Raw genomic sequence first — 17,463 nt, 5'->3', positions numbered from 1 at the left:
GTTTCCTTTCTATCGCTATTGCTCCCGACGCACCTTTGAAGATGGTGATCTTGGCGGATCGGAGCGGCGGCGCGGTGAGGGGAAAAGAAAAGAAAAAAAAACCCACCCAAGATTACGGCTATCGCCTGCCTGCCTTTCCCAGAGTCTGAGACATAAAAGCGAAGGGAAGAAAAGCCACTCCGGCGGCGGCGGCGGCGGCAGCAACAGCAGCAGCAGCAGTTTCCCCTTTCCCCAGCCCTGACTCTACGGGCGCATGCTCACTTGCGCCCGCAGCCCTGGACCATATTTGTCAGGACTACTCGAGAGACGGAGAAAAAAAATAAAGAGAGAGAGAGAGGATTTGGGGGGGTAAGGAAGCGGCTGGTTCGGATACGATCGCTAACCCATTAACTGCAATTGCACAATGCTCGGGATGGCTTTGAAAAATTGCTTCCGTTCCTTCGCTGGGGATGAAAGTTGAGAGAGGGGGGGGGGAGAAGGAGATAAAGGAAGGCAAGCGCACCTCCTCTACCTCCCTCATAAAACGGGCAAAAGCGGGGAGGGGGGAAGGTTTATTATTCTTATTTAAGAAATTGGGAGGGAAGGCTTCCCCTTCAACGCACCAAGCGAAGGAAATGGAAGTAATCTGGCGAAAGTGGCCAGATGACTCTGAAGTGGCCGAGGAGTGGGTGGGTGGGTCGCGGGGAAGGAGGGGGGGGAAATCTTTCCTAAAATCTTAAGTGCGTGAGAGTGAAAGAGGAACAAAAGAGCGAGCGAAGGAAGAGGGTGCCTTCTCCTTATGCGCCCCCCCCCCTTTCCCCGCCCGGGCTCTGCTTTTTTCCCCACCCGAATTCTTGACGGGCATCGGGAGCGGAAAGGGGGCAGAAGTGGCCGAGAAATAAGGAATCGGGCAACCCAGTCGCTCACATATTGATGTGGAGGGGTGGGGGGGGGTGAGCGATTTGCGGCGTCCTGCCCTACCGCTGGTGAGCCAGGGAATTCTTGACACTTCCCTAGGAATGCCGGGGAGGGGGAGGAAAAACGGGTGCCGCCACAAAGATTTGGGGGTGTCGGGCGAGAGGGGGGGGCGGCGAACGGGAATCGTGCATCCCAGCGCTCACTCTCTTATGTTTTCAGGGGGATCCCTCGGGAGGGAGAATAACGCCTTGGGAAGGAAGCACCCAGGTTCGCTTGCAGCGGGATATACCGGTTGAATGTGTAGCATGTGTTGTGTCTCCTTTTGCAGAAGGGAGGGAAGGGGAGAGGGGAAAAAAAGGCCTGTTCCGATCAGCGCGTAGCAGCCGCCGCCGCTGCCAGCTTCGGAAGGGAGGATTATTTTGTTCGCGAATTGGGGTAATTTCGCTTCCTTGTCTCCCTTGTGCCGCTTATGGACTTTGTGGCGTTTGAGTGCGCGCGTGGCGGTGCACCCGTGCGCGCGTGTCTCGGGCTATAGAAATATAATACCGAGCTCCCCAATTCCGCCATTTTGGGCAAACTTTGCACACGCACGCACACACCACACGCGCAGAGAGACGCGCCTAGCAGTTTGTAGTGAGAGGGAGCGCGCGCGCGCGGACGCGCGGGGAGCGGGGGGGGGGGGAGAGAAGAGAGAGAGAGAAAAAGCCTCTCGATTCCTGTGCATGTCTTTCACTTAAGTGTAAACATGTGTATGTGTATGTGGTGGGGAGCGGGGCTCTTCCCGAGGGAGAAGAGTGCAATTCGAAGGTTGTCAGCAAATACACATACACACAAAACCCGGCCGGTGAAAGATACGGCGGATGGTCGCTGCGTAATTTTCGAGGCAGCGGGAAGATGCCTCGTGTGAATTCCGCTTGCCACTCGCACCTGGGTGCCCCTCGCGCTCTCCAACTTTGCTTGCCCGCCTCTGCTTTAAAAAAGCGTCTGCGCTTCCTGGGAAGCCTATGAATGAAACGGGAGCTGGAGACTCGCGTTGCACACTTGTTCGCCGCTCGTTCGCGGGGAAGGGGGGGGGGCATCCTTCCGAAGCTCGCGTCGAGGGTGTGAGAGAACCCGGGCCCGATCTGGGGCGCGTAAGGGTAGAAAATAAAGAGAAATTACGTGCGTCTTTATGCGTGGGCGCTCCTGCGGCCCCTTGTTTTCTTCCCAGTCGCTTATATGGCAAGAGGAAGGAGGGTGACAGGGGAAAAGTTTGAAAGGAGCCAGCGGTCCCCAGAGGGAAGACTCCCTCTGTCCGCCCTCTTTTCTCGGCCTCAGGTTTGGGGCCGGGCTAAGAGACTGTCTCCCCTCTCCAGGAGGGAGGGGGGGAATCTGGAGTCCGCCCAGGAGAAGCCTGGATCAAGTGAGGCGGGGGAGGAGAAGAAAACAGCCTTGACCCCCCTTTTTTCTCCTTGGAGTCGAAGAGGGACCTGGGTCCCCCCCCAAACTCCCGTGGATGGGGGGGGGGAACGTGGAAGGGTGTTTCCAAAATGAGGGGACAAAAGGCTTCTTGAGCTGGCTTTCAGCAGCCTCCCCTTCCCGGTTTCCGTCGCAGCCGCCGTAAGAAAAACGGGACTCGATTAACAAACAAGAGCCTTTCATTATGCAACTTCCTCAGTCGAGCGGCCGGTTTCTCTCCTCTCGCTCCTGCCCCGCGTACACCTTTTTTTTCGCCCGCCGCACAACAACCGCGCCTCCCTTTCGGGCTTTTCCCTGAGGATGGAAGGGAAGCCGGTCGTAAAAAGTTATTTCGGGCGTCCCAGGGCGAGTTGATCCGAGCTACTTTTCATTTCTAAAGAGAGGAAAGAGGCAGACTCGGTGGGGAGGGAAGGAAGACAAATCCCGCTGCAACCTGAAGGTAGGCTTGCGTTGGGGGGGGGGGGAGCATAGGGAAAGATGCAGGCAAAAGACCACATTTTTCGGCTTTCCCCCTCCCCCCGCCGCTCTTAATTTTAGAAAAAGTCATTGGGGGGGGATCTGACGGGCTGATCACTGTATTTCTTCAGGAAAGTTTCAAGTGCAGCAAAAATGTAGTTCAAAACTGGCCAAGGAGGGACCCCTACTGGTCAGACGTAGGCATTCACCTTGGGGAGCAAAGTTCAAATTTAATCCTCAAGTTTTTAACAGAGACTGTTTTTCGCTGGGTATGAAAAGGAAGAGAACTAGGCAAACAGTTTGAAAAGCATGTCTTTATCTTCTCTTCCTAACTGTTGTTTCCACTGTTTATGTTTTGTATTTCAAGTAAGGAAGAGTGATTGTTATTGAATAACTTAATAGGTAAATATATCTGACAGTTAGATACAATTGTAGCTACTAGTTTCTATTCCTTATTTACCGTATATACTCGAGTATAGGCCGACCCGAATATAAGCCGAGGCACCTAATTTTACCACAAAAAACTGGAAAAGTTATTGACTCGAGTATAAGCCTAGGGTGGGAAATGCAGCAGCTACCGATAAATTTCAAAAATAAAAATAGATACCAATAATGCCATTGCCCATTGAATAACATATACAGCCTGCCTGTGCCCATTAAATATACAGTAGCCATTGTAAAAATTTGCTCTGCATAACAAATTATTATCACACAATACCGGTGTATTCAATGAAATACTTCACTCACCTCATGATGCTGATGTCCCGCTGTGATGATGATGTCCCGCCTCCTATGACACACGGCACAGTGATTCCTATCATTGGATCACTGTACCAGAGGAGGTGGGACATCGCTATGTGGCTGCTTGCCATAACAAGGAGGAGGTGGGACATCGTTGCAGAGCGGCAGGAGGGGGAGGAAGGGGAATCGTAAGATAGCCCTGCATTACATTAGAACGTGAGGAGGGGGGATGGTGCGGTGCACGCTGCGCGGCAAACTGACACAGAGGGAGGGGAAACTCAGGGGCGCTGGGCCATTCACGAGCGTCATCCAGCGGCATGGCCCCGCCCCTTTTTCTCCTCCATTTCGGACAAATTTTTCACTGACTCGAGTATAAGCCGAGGCGGCTTTTTTCAGCTCAAAAAGTGGGCTGAAAAACTAGGCTTATACTTGAGTATATACAGTAGATTTCTTGTTAGTTCTGGTCAATTTCACCGTTGTTTCTAAAGCTAATGGCGATAGAAGGGGACCTTAAAACAGCTTTGTTTTGTTCATTAATATATAACTTTAGGCAATATTATGAGATGCTCTTTGCAAGTTATCTTTGAATTGAAACTTAGATTTCCTTATAAAACTTGGAAGTAAGGTAAAGTTATGCCTTTTGTATATTTGAAAATGGCATTCAGAAATGCTGAAACTAGAAGCTGGTTTGCAAAAAGCTGAAGCAATGAAATTCTGTAAGATAAAAAATTAGAAAATTGATGGAACATTTGTGACAAATTAATCGTGTGGATTGTAACTTGTTTCAAGACCTGTTCTATGGATATAATGCCTGTGAAGAAGCTGTTCTCAGGCCATTTCCCTAGTAACTACTTATTACCTTCAAGCACCATTCAGCTATTTTTGACATAATATAAAGCCTGTTTATACTGAGGATTCTGACTTTACTCAACTGGCTGATTAAAGTTAGCTATTTAGATGGTGTTGAAAGAATCCTCCCCCAATAACAAACTTTTGTGAGTGTTGTAAAAAGCCAGAATCATAAAAACATTTAGTCTCTGATCTTCCTATAATATTATTCATCATCCTTTCAGTTGTTTATTTTATTAAACAGTTTGCTTCATTCTATTTGGGCATTTTCAGTAATTGTACATGTGAAAAATCTGATTGGATAGCGGAAAATGAGGCCCCTGAATGAATACTCCCAGGAGATGGCACTGCAGACCTGCTGCTCAGCCCCTTGGTCATTATGGAATTCTGGTCTTTATGCTTTTAGCATCTTCTTAAAGCTTATTGAGGAGGTCACCTGGTTCATGTCACCATATCTGATCATACCTAGGTCTAGCCTTCTTCCAACTAATGCTGTGTTGACCACTGAAATCTTGAACATGCTAAATGGGCTATTGAGGGTGAGTTGAGGTGAGACTATTCTTTCCATTGATAGACCAAATAGTGATTGAAGGAACTTTTTGTTCTAGTTGGAAGAGTTCTATTTCATGATTTGGGAAGGAAGGAATGGTTGTTGTGCCTACCAGTGCCATGGTTGGTGCAGAAGTTGAATAAGAAAATTAAGGCTGACAAGAGTTGATTTTAGCAATCTAGGGGTCCATGGCACAATATTGTAATCTTTTGTGAGGCTGCGATTGATTAGTTACATAAAGTGCAGTTATTATCAATATATAATTCCTATTGCAACCAATTATATGAACATGACTCTAGTTTAATATTTGGATCAAATTCTACTGTGTGTTCCACTATGCAGAAATCTAGTCCAATGGGGACATAAAAGAAGGCCTTTCCAATGGTTGTAGTTAGATTGTGGAATTATGTCTGTAAAGAGTACAGATTGCCTCATTTTTGTTTGGTTTTGTGTGTATGCTGAAGGATTTCCTCTTTTTTTTAGCTATTCAGTGATTTCAGATATGATTACTACTTCTCTGATAGTGATTTTCTTTTTGCTGCTGTTTTTTAGCGGATATTTTAAACACTTTTAAACTAAATATTATCTTGGGAGCTTTTTGGTGAAAAAGGACAAGTCATAAACAATCTAATAAATTAATATAAAAAGTTTGAAACATTTAAAATTTGGTTATTAGAAGGCCTTTTTAAAACAAATATCTTCAAATGCATTTATTTATTTAAATTTATATGCTGCTGTAAGCCAAACAATGCTATAAGGAGCTAATGATCCAGAGTTAGCATTCTCTTCATTTTTGACCTATTCACTCTTAATTGGGAGAGATAGCCTTTCAATTGTAAGGATGATATATTCTCATGGGGGTGATACAATATAGGGATATTTCCTTCCTGCATTTCCATGAGATGCATTTTAGCTTATTGTAAGTCTTGATAGTGCTGGGAATATTGCTAGTCCCTGACAAGTAGTATGACTTCATTTACTCTCAGTTTAGCTCATTACTAAATCAATTAAATAAATTACATTAGGATAGCTTTTTCACATAGTCCGATGTATGCATTAGGAAATAGTTGTTATTTTAAAAATTGTTTCATTGAATCAGTCTGATTCAAACAGTACATTTCAATACATTAAGTTGCCATCAGTTTTGGAAACGAGATTACTTGAATGCAAGATAGTGTTTATTATGTTTTATTTAAGAGCTTGGCCTTGAGTTGTTCTTGAGTTGAAATGAACAGGCTTCTCCTGATGTATGTTGGCAAAAACAGTTTTCTGATTGATAATAAGAATTTCTTTCTTTCTACACATTGCTTATTTTGCCCTCTCTGAATAGATACTCTGAATAGTGCTATTGCAAAACATACTGTATTGATTAATGTTGAAAGGTTAAGCAATGCTATCTCATTTAAAACTTGAAGAACAAGCTAATCGGTTGTAGAACAAATCTGTAAATGGCTTAGTAATGCAGTAAATTAGATGTTTAAGAACAAAATATCATTAATGCTAGAATTATTGTCTCAATTTATTTCCAAATAAACTGTCTTTAGAATGAATTTACAAGATTGATGCTGAATGCCAGGCCAATGTAGCAGAATGGGATAAGTAACTGAAGATTCCATAAATAACAGCGAGAGTCCATAGCATAATATATGATCTGTGAAAAAAATCATAAATGTTCATTGAGCATCTTTTGTTTTTTCTTTTTTCCAAATTTGAATTTTCAGTCTTATTATTGCTGTATAACATACTGCCCTGCACTCCTGTCCATAGCTTGAGGGGCTATCTAGTTATTGTATTTTTGTGCTAGGATGAATTGGATTGTGTATTAGCTGACTTGCTGAACTGAAATTATTATTGCAGTGGAGACCTTCATTCAGCTTCAGAATGAGGCAAATTTTCTGCTACAATATAAGCGCTATGAAAATGTTTTTATAAATCCGTAGTTAATTTTTGATTTGATTATTGTTAGTTATCCATAGTGTGCTATAAGCAAATCCATTTATCTCCCTCCCCCCTTAACAGTATATATAAACAAAGGAAAGAGATGAGATTAGCCAATACTCTTGTCTACAACTCAGAGGAGTTCCAAGATTACCTAACACAAGCCTTAGGCATGCAGGATACAGTGAGAAGAAAATTAATGGCATTTATGGTTGAAACAAAATACACCAAAGCCAAATATACTGAAGGCTCTGACAGCCAGAAGTATTCCAGACTAAAATGGGGCAGTCTGCACTGTTGACGTGTTTGCAGGTGAAAGAGTTACATCTGTGAGTGATAGATTCTCCGTTGACTATCTAGGACCAAAAGCTTTGGATTGTACATACAGCATGATTCTGTGCAGACTGCTTTGAAAGTAAATACAGATAGTCCTCCAATTACAACAGTCCATTTAGTGACCTTTCAAAGTTACAGTGGCACTGAAAAAACTGACTTTTGACCAATCCTCACAGTTACAGTTTGTAGGATCCCCATGATCATGAGATCAAAATTCAGATGCTTGGCAACTGGTTCATTCTTGGGACCATTGCTGTGTCCTGGGGTCACATGATCTCCTTTTGTGACCTATTGACAAGCAAAGTCAATGGGGAAGCCCGATTCACTTAACCACCGATTTATTAACTGTTCAACTGCAATGATTCACTTAACAACTGTGGCAAGAAAGGTCATAAAATGGGATAAAATTCACTTAACAAATGTCTCAATTAACAAGAGAAATTATGGGTTTAGTTGTGGTCAGAAGTCGAGGATTACCTGTACCACTGAATGCCATTCATCTTATTGCTAAAGAAATAGTTGTAGGCGCTTGCCTAAAATAGATTGCCAAAAATAATGAAACTAATTATGATTATGCAGCATCAACTTCTGCGATGATGTACTGTAGATCGCTTTTCTCCAGGATAATTGTTCCCAATCTGGTCTTTCTAATATTCCAACAGCATACCCATTGCTGCTGTAATTGAGTTCTCTTGCTTGCCCTCTTGTTCACGTTGACTCTGCCTTTCCCAGCATGAGAGAGACAAGAAAGTTAGGTCTCTGCCTAATATGTCCAAGTATGATAATTTGAGCCTGTTCATTTGTGCCTCAAGTCAGAACTCTGGGTTGATTTGTTTAATGATTCATCTGTTTGTTTTGTTGACTTCACTGCAGTTCCAAAACATCAATACTGTTTCTACTCTGTTTCTTCAAAGGCCAACTTTCATAAAGTGTCCCAGGCAAAACCACTGCCCCCACAGTTCTAATCTTTATACGTATAGACCTAGGTCAGCTCCACGGTGTACAGCATATCACATCAAAAAAGTAACTCCAAAGCATAGTTAAAAGTACTTTATTATATTGCCAATTGTAACAAAATTTCTGCTTGTGCTTTATTTCGGCCCCCTTCCCTGCAGTGCTGTGAATGGAGGAGGTTTTGTTAGAGTTGTTTCCTCCTCTCTTCAGATTGTTATGGACTTCAGCTTTTCGCCTCATTGCATTAGGAACTGATCAAGGTCATCTTCTTTGCGTTCTACATCATCATCTGAATATCTTTTTCAAGGCCTTCAATGAACATCCGAGGCTTATTTCTTGACTGCTGGGTTTTTTGATTGTTGATAATCAGCCTGAAAGCAAGCTATCTATACTTCGGTATCTGCATTATCAGTTCTGGGGCTAGTTGCTTATACCTGTTCTTCATTAATTTGATCTTTTTTACTATGTGATTCCCATGTTTTCACTTTGCTCCTTGAGTTTTCAGTTCTAGATCTGGCAGCTCCTTTACAACTATCAGCATAGTATAGTTTGCTGTGTGTCCCGTCCCCCCCCCCCAATTTTAAGTCATGCTCCTCTTTTTTGAGTCCAGCCTCCATCAGGTTGAATAAATAAGGGGAGAACTCATAGCGTTGTCTCACTCCTTTTCTGATCTGAAGCCAGGCTGTCTTGCCATTTCCATCTGGAGTCAGGCTTCCTCTCCTACATATAGGATTTTACACAATGATAATGAGAGTTTTACAGATTCTTCTTTTGTGACTTGCCACAAATTTCTATTCCATCAATTCCTATAGTGTTTTGATAGTAATTATCTAACTGATCAAATTTTATTTTCTAGTACTAGAGGTTATTGTAAATACTGCAGGGATTATCTTCTAAGGTATTTGGGAGATGGATATTTCTACTGTACAGAATGTCAGTATATTTGCTCTACTTTTGCTTTGTCTTCTTTGAATCACTATCCTATAGCGTACAATTTGAGGTTGGAATTCCTTCAGAGTTCAGAGATAGTTTGGAAGACTTCCCTCCCCCCCACAATCTATTTCCATCCTTGATGTTTTGTTGTAATGCTGCATGTTGTCTCTTCCAATAACTCTCTGAAATTCCTGATATCTTTATCTTTCTTGTCTTGGACTTCTTTCTTCTCCTTAGAAGAAGAATTCTGTCCTTTATTCCTGAAATCTAGTTTTCTGTTCTTTTCTTTGGCAGTCTCTTTTTCACATCCATCCTTATCAATTTCTTTGATTTCATTCTACAATTTTGGTCCCCTCTCCACCCCTCTAGTGATAAAATGAAGGACAAAGGCCTATGGTTGAAAGATTGATTGAATTAAAACTCTATTTATTGCTGATTATCTTGAATTAAGAAGAAAGGAATAATTCTACAAGAAGTCTGCAAGACAGTCAATACTGGGAGGCTTTTGTATAATTGCCTGTGGACTAGGCAGACAGTATAAAAACTTGACTTTTCAACCAGCCTGTAAGGGAAGGAAAAATAAAAGATGATGAGATTCCCCTCCCCCCCTCCATCTCAAGTTAAGATCGTTCAAGGGAAACTAGTAGTTTGGAGTCCAGCTCTGATCTTTCATCCTTCTGGCAAGCTTTTCTTTATGCCAGGAAACTTTTCTGAGCAATCAGAAAAGCTATATCTCCTTAACAGACTGGACTTGAGCCTGGCCAGTGTGACCATGAAGTGGGCAATTGGACTTGCAATGAAGCCTAAAGAAGGTAATTGGGCCATGGAGGATTAAAGTTAGCTCTGGGGCATACCGGTTGTAACTCACCACTGATATGTACATACACAGACATACTTGTATGCGGAATTTCACTGGAAAACAGTGTGAAATTGTGACTAATTTAAAATATTGCTATGAATCCCCTTATGTGAATAAAATTTCACAAATATGTTTGAGTGATTTTTGTTATACACAGGGCAGTTAACCAACATAGTTCTAGACTTAATTCAGGTTATTGGTGAAATCCTATACAGGTAGTCCTCAATGTACAACCACAATGAAGCTCAACATTTCCACTACTAAGCAAGCCGGTGGTTAAGTGAGTTGTGCCCCATTTTATGACCCTTTTTGCCACAAGTGAATCATGTGGTTCTTAAGTGAATCTGGCTTCTCCCATTTTTGCTTGTCGGAAGCCAGTTGGGAAGGTTACAAATGGTGATCACATGTTCCCCAGATTCTGCAGCCATCATAAATATATGTCTGTTGCCAAGCATCCAAATTTTCATCACGTGACTACAGGGATGTTGCAATAATCGTAAGTATGAAAACCGGTGTTAAGTCACTGTTTTCAGTACCTTTGAACTTTGAACAGTCACTAAACAAATGGTTGTAAATCAAGGACTATTATGTAATGCCTTTCATAGTCTGGTTCTCAAATATTTTGAAGAATAACTATCACTTTTGTTTTACTTGACTTCTTAAGCTTACCTTCTAATCTTCAGGCAAAATAAATTAGCGGTGAGGAAATGGCTTTCATCTCGTTCACGGCCTTGGATCAGCTCATGTCTCTGATCCAAATTCCACACTATATTGGCCCTTTGGAGGATGTATTTTGGCTTCACCCTTTAATTCAGCTGCTTACTGATTTTAGGAGTGTATTTTTATTAATACATGTTATTGACTTACATTGTTTTCTTACATTGCTTTTATTCTATGACAGGCCTGAGAAGCTTCAAGACCAGGGGTCTCAAACTCAAGGCTCGGGGTGCTTAGATCTGGAAACATCGAAAGACCTGCCTGCGGTGCTTCTGCCAACAAAAATGGAGTCAGGAGGGCTGTGCGCCACCTTCCCAAGCTCTGTTTTTGCTGGCAGTCCATTGCAGGAGGCCGTCACAGCCAAAAACGGAGCTCAGGACTGAGGAGTCCCAGTGCCTTTGGAGTTTGAGGGCCTGGCTGGGTAGTTACCCTCTGCTGCCTAGGGCTCTGGCAGTCTGCGCTGCCATCCAGGGCCCTCCACATGGCCTGAGAGGGACAGGGAGGCTCCTCTCAAGGACAAGGTGTTCTCCTGGTCTCACCTTCCTCTGCTGGAGGCAGTGGATCCCCCCAGTCCTGCTCAGGCCACCACAGATGCCCTCAACACAAGTGAGGTCGAGCTGGCCACACCCACCCTGGCCATGCCCATCCGGCCCGCTGAGGTCAAATACATCCTTGATGTGGCCCTCCATGAAATCGAGTTTGACACCCCTGTTCAAGGCAGTTAAGGAATAGATTAAATACAGTCTAGCCAAGGAATCCTTTAGATGGTGGTGCTAACAAAATTCTTCACCTATTCTATGTAGCAAATATTAAATAATATGCTTGACCATATCATACAACATATTATCAAATAAGCAAGATTTGCTTTCATACATAACGTTGACATTGTCTCTCCACTTTTCGGCCTTGAGCTTAAAGACTTCTGAAGCACACCACTGAGGTTTTGTTTCAGATGCTTAATGTTTTTCTCTAAGACATAATAGTACTGGCTGAAATTGACAAGACCTGGGCTAATGAGGTTGGCTTTTCAGTCATTGGAACCCTATTCCTTGGTAATAACACTATATTGCTGTATCTTACTTAGGAATCTCATTTCATACTGAGTTTTTGAAGTTGGCATATTAAAGCAACCTTCCTCATTGGGGAAGACGCATTGGGCTATGAGTCCCAGAATTCCCACTTCATTGTTAATTGATACGGAATTTCTATTTGTTCTCTGGATTCTTCCAAATGAACAGCACCATAATTCTGCATTTGTAATCATGCTTAGCTCACCTGTTCAGGACACAAGTAACTTGTTTATTGTAATCATTTGCATTCATAATTAATGCAACTCTATACCTTAGCAAGAAATGCCAATTCGGTGCATGATCTTTAAAGAGCAAATGCTTCGGTTGAAAAATCTATTTCATTATTTTATATTTGTGGGATACATATTATTTACTGTATCTGGACACTCATCTGAGCATACGACAGCAGCCAAATTATGCAATTTATTATCTTTAACATTTCTGTACTTGTAATATTTTAGAATATGTATCCCTTATAGATATTTCTTTCATTTACTCAATGTTTTATCCATATGTTTTTGGAATGAAGGTTGGCAACTATTTAGCACTTCTCAAAATTCAGATGATTCCCACACCACAATGTAAGAATAAAATGAAAGCACAATTAAAAATCAAAATGGAATCAACATGGATAGTTTAGGTAAGCCATATGGTTCATTGGGGCACCATTATGTGCCATGGCCAGCAGTATGTCCCATGACCTATTTCTTTGGTATTTATTACTTTATATTGAAATTTTGAACAGCATCAAAAGGTTGTCAGGACATAAATATGGTACATGTTTTTGATTATTGTGTTTAAGCGTATTTGATTTGAGGTATGCCTGTGTACCTTTAAAAAAAGGGTGGGAATGTAGGTAATAGAGAGCATTGGTGATGGCTAGGAACAGGGACACTGTTATCTCATTCACAATGAAAACAACTTGCATAGCTTTTAAGGGATGTTGGTTTTAAACTACTGAACTTTAAGTGTTGCAGGAAGTTATTATGAACCCTGGTGGTGTAATGGTTAGAATGTACTATTGTAGGCTGACTCTGCCCACAGCCTGAAGCTTGAACCTGACGGGGCTAGAGGTTGACTCAGCCTTCCATCTTTTGAAGGTCAGTACAATGAGAATCCAATATGCCAACATTATAAACTGCCCCAAGAGTGCTGTAAAGTGTTATTGATACTTTATTGCTATTACATATAGTATATGCAGAAATGATACTAAACTGAAGAATATTTTAAATATATATATATATTTTACAGTAGGCATTTGTTAGAACATAATTGGGTTGGATGCACATATGTATGGATTCACCTTCTGCTGTTTATACCTGTAATTATATAGAGTGCATACCTCATCTTAGAAGCCTAGGCCCAAAATTTGAGAACATAGAAGGGAATTAAGGTACCACAGATTTCAAAGTCTTATTCACATCCACTGATGATATTGATTCAGACCATTAGGTCAAACTGTTTCTATACATTATATTAGTTATACCAATCACAGAGCTTTTGTGTGTTAATAGTTTAGCTGGATGTCATATTTTGTCTGTTGGCAATGAAAGATATGTGCAAGGTCATTCACTTACATGATTTGTTCTTGTGAATTATTGATATATTTTTGGAACAATATTTTAATGTATATATAAGTTTATAATTATAGGGGAAATAGGAGGGAGAAATATTATATTAGATTAGTGTGTGTGTGTGTGTGTGTGTGTGTGTGAGAGAGAGAGAGAGAGAGAGAGGATGGATGGCTAGTGGGATAAAAATGTAGTAATAATCTCATAATATTACAGATGTTAATTTTATGTGTAATATTCTTGTCAGTTTCTTTTGGGTTGTTAGTCTAAAATTAGTGTTATACATATACCTGTACATGAGATAATAAAACTGAAAACAGAATCTTAGATTGACAGTATTTTGATCTGATGCACCTTTTTTTTCTCCGTATGTTAAGGTTTATTTTCATGCAAGTTTCAGTAGTTTTCCTAGTTTAAGAGCCAGTTGATATTGTTTTGAAGGGTGACAACTCTCTCTCTCTCCCTCCCGCTCTCTCTCTCTCTGTCCCTCCCTCTCCCTCCCCCCTCTCTCTTTGGTAAATTGCTTCGTGGAGGTAAATTTGGTCAAATATATAATTAATTATGACAGGTTCTATAATTTAGAGTCAGTTTTAATTTTAAATGTTCGAAATCATGGCACGCTGAAGTTCTCAAGATCATAGCTTTTGTGATCATACAACAGAATAAATATTTGACTATGATTTGGATTGTAAACATTAATAAACATCAGCAATTAATTTAATTTATGTAATTATCATAAATATCTTCACTTTCGAAACTTTATCCTACATTTTAAAAAACGTATATTTTTGTGCTTCTTGTAACCAATGAATTCATCATAATGATGGATTCATAGCTAAAGGATATGTCCTGTTAAACTCTTGGTGAAATCTTTCTTACAAGTAAGGATTATTGTATCTCAATTCTGTTATCTATATGTATATGTATATGTATATGTATATGTATATGTATATGTATATGTATATGTATATGTATGTGTATATATATATATATATATATATATATATATATATATATATATATATATATATATATATATATATATATATATATATATATATATATATATATATATATATATATATATATATATATATATATATATATATATATATATATATATATATCTTTTGGATCTGACTGAAATAAAATAGATTAAATCTATATTCATCTCTCTTGTTCTTACAGCATCTGAAATTATAAATTAAGCAGTTGCATAATTAGGACCCTTTACTTATGAGGCAAAAGTTAAAATGGAGATTTTGGAATTAAGAATATTGCTAGGATTTATCATGTTTAAAAAAACTCCTTAAAATATTTTATAGCACTTCTCATGCCAAGCATCTGCCAGGTCTGTGTGCATTAAAATATTGTGTTTGCAGTAAAACTCATAAAGCAATGAAAAAAAAATTAACTTTGTAAAGTATATAAAAAGGCTATTATTGTAGCAGTGTTATTAGAAGGCATCAAATGCCAGGGTAAATGTTTTTATTTAAATATTTAAAAATATCCCCAAATAATATTAGGTATGTCCAGGACTTCTGGGGAAGAAACAGCAAACTGAAGACAGAACGGAGCCAATGAGTATGGCAGAATGAAGAGACGGCAAATGGACCGGCTCTTCAGAATACTTTTACAGTTAGGGAAATGACTTGTGAGTGCACACAGGTTCTCCTCATGAGGAGTCCATAGAGCAATGGTCTTCAGCAGGTTTAGACCTCTGAGAGATGAGAGTCACCATTGTCCAAACCCAAGGTGCATGCCTTTATGGACCTAGGATTTTTGTACTTCCCATTCTAATAACTTTATGAAACTCTAACTGTGTTTCAGTGTTTAGGAACCTTTGAAATGACAAGAGTTGTAGCCTTGAATGAGTTTCCTTTAATTCTTAGAGAAAAAAACTTTAAATGTAAGTTTAAGAACTTTAAAAAAAATCTTTTTGGGAATAAACTGCAAAAGAGCGATCAATTTTGGAAAATTACAAATGGACTAAGTTGACATGGATTTGAAATAAAATTTTGGAATTAATTGTAAAAATTCTTCTCATGGGAAAAAGCTATTGTTTTGAATTCTTAAAAAAAGATGAAACTTTCAAAGTTGGATGTACTCGGGGGAATTAAAGATAACAAGATTACAATAAAGGACAAGAATATTTAAATTTGGCTTATTAAAACAGAATGGAGCAAAATACTTCAATGTTGGATGTTGTCAGCCTCTTGCCTTGCTGCTGCTTCAGCTACCATTGAAACGGAGAGGGGGGGCATGGTATTTGGGAGGGGAATCATTATGTGCTGGAGGAATATTCTAGAAGCTGTCCTGACCATCTCATTGCGCATGTGGAGGAAGGGAGCTTCCCGCCAAGGTTAACTGTCCAGCATTCCACCCTGATGAGGTTTTTTGAAGATATCTCCCACCTGACAGTTGGGTGAATTATTATTGGACTATGGACTGGGGTGCCAAGGGGAGGGGATTGAACTATACATGATATTCATTGCTTTCGCGCCTAATTAACCAGACTCAGCTTTGCTTTGCTACTATTCGTTTGTAATTAGTAAAAATACACTTAATTTCAAACAAATGGAGTTGAGTGGTTTCTTGTGATTTTTTCATGTTCCTTCTCGGCGACCCTGCTATCACCTGGTATTGCGATGTCTATGATTGTGACCTTATTTTTCTCAACCAGTGTGATGTCTGGTGTATTATGTGCCAATATTTTGTCTGTTTGTATGCGAAAATCCCACAAGATCTTGACCATCTGATTTTCAGTGACTTTTTCAGGCTGATGTTCCCACCAGTTTGTTGCTGTTTTAATATTATAATTTTTGCACAAATTCCAATGGATCATCATCATCATTATTATTATTATTATTATTATTATTATTATTATTATTATTATTATTATTATTATTATTATACAATTGTATCACAGCGGCCAGTTGTTTCGCCGGATTTGGCATTGGTTACTAGTCGGGCCCCACCCAGGGGCCTAGGACGTATTATTATTATTATTATTATTATTATTATTATTATTATTATTATTATTATTATTAATGGATTTATAGGCCGCCCAATCCCGGAGGACTCCGGGCGGCTTACAAAAAAAAAAAAGTAATTAGTAAAATATAAAAGAAGACAATTTAAAACATCATTATGCACCCAATCTAGTCGGGGCTGGACCTCAACAGCCCCAAGCCTGCCGGAATAGCCAGGTTTTAACGGCTTTTCGGAAGGCCATGAGAGTGGGTAAGGTCCGGGTTATCGAATCTCCCACAAGGGGATAGAAATAAGGTCAAGGCTGTCACCGAATGGGAGGCCCCATGTACCCGTAAGCAATTAAAGAGTTTTTTTGGGATTTGCTAACTTCTATCGTCAGTTTATTCCCTCGTTCGCTAAGATTGCTCTCCCTATAACTAACATCCTTAAATCGAAAGGAGGGGCTAAGACCAAACCTAGCAAACCATTAGACTGGACTATGGAGTGTCAAGCAGCTTTCGAGAAGCTGAAATGCCTCTTTGCGGAGGAACCGGTCCTGAAGCACCCAGACATGGACGTGCCTTTTTTGGTCCAGGCTGACGCCAGTGATGTGGCAGCGGGGGCGGTACTGCTTAAAGCAAATAGCCAAGGTAAATTACAACCCTGCGCTTAGACCTCTTGCAAACTGACCGATACGGAAAGATGTTGGGCTATTTGGGAGAAGGAGGCTTTTGCTGTTCGTTGGGCTTTAACAACCCAGGGCCATTTTCTAGAGAGTGCCAAACACCCTTTTGATGTGTGGACTGACCCTAAAAATTTGGAGGTGTTGAGTACCCCCAGGAAACTATCTCCCAAACTGATGCGCTGGGCTCAGCATTTCAATAGATTCAATTTTACTTTGAAATACATTCCGGGAAGAAAATTTCTTATGGCTGATGCTTTGTCCAGACTTCCACAGTACAACTGTTCAAAGCTCAGTGTTGTCCAACCTGTCATTCCCACAAAAAGCCTGGCTGCTCCTGTTGTCACTAAAAGTCAAACAACTTCTAAATTGGAGGTCACAAAAGACTTTATCTCTGACCTAAAGGAAGCCCTTGCAAAAGATGACTGGTTCCAGCAACACATGGATGAATGCACCATGAAAGATGGATTGGCTTGGAT

General features: G+C 40.5%; 1 protein-coding gene across 3 annotated transcripts in view; it reads left to right on the top strand.

The window, feature by feature from the left end:
• Positions 1 to 261: 261 nt before the first annotated feature.
• Positions 262 to 17,463, top strand: part of L3MBTL3 (L3MBTL histone methyl-lysine binding protein 3) — a 102,104-nt gene continuing 84,902 nt past the window's right edge. Inside the window, exon 1 of one of the 3 annotated variants that reach the window (XM_087718501.1) lies at positions 262 to 348. The gene's annotated coding sequence lies outside the window, so the exon portion shown is untranslated. Of the gene's footprint in view, positions 349 to 2,381; positions 2,795 to 12,534; positions 12,859 to 17,463 lie in introns of those variants that run through there. The other 2 variants (XM_087718499.1, XM_087718500.1) reach the window with 2 other exon arrangements.

The sequence above is a fragment of the Thamnophis sirtalis genome, unplaced genomic scaffold (assembly GCF_051295495.1).
Source record: "Thamnophis sirtalis isolate CommonGarterSnake01/CBP01778 unplaced genomic scaffold, rThaSir2_p1.2 scaffold_6, whole genome shotgun sequence".
Taxonomy (NCBI): domain Eukaryota; kingdom Metazoa; phylum Chordata; class Lepidosauria; order Squamata; family Natricidae; genus Thamnophis; species Thamnophis sirtalis.
The sequence above is the reverse complement of the archived record's forward strand: the minus strand, read 5'-3'. Positions and strand labels throughout refer to the sequence as shown.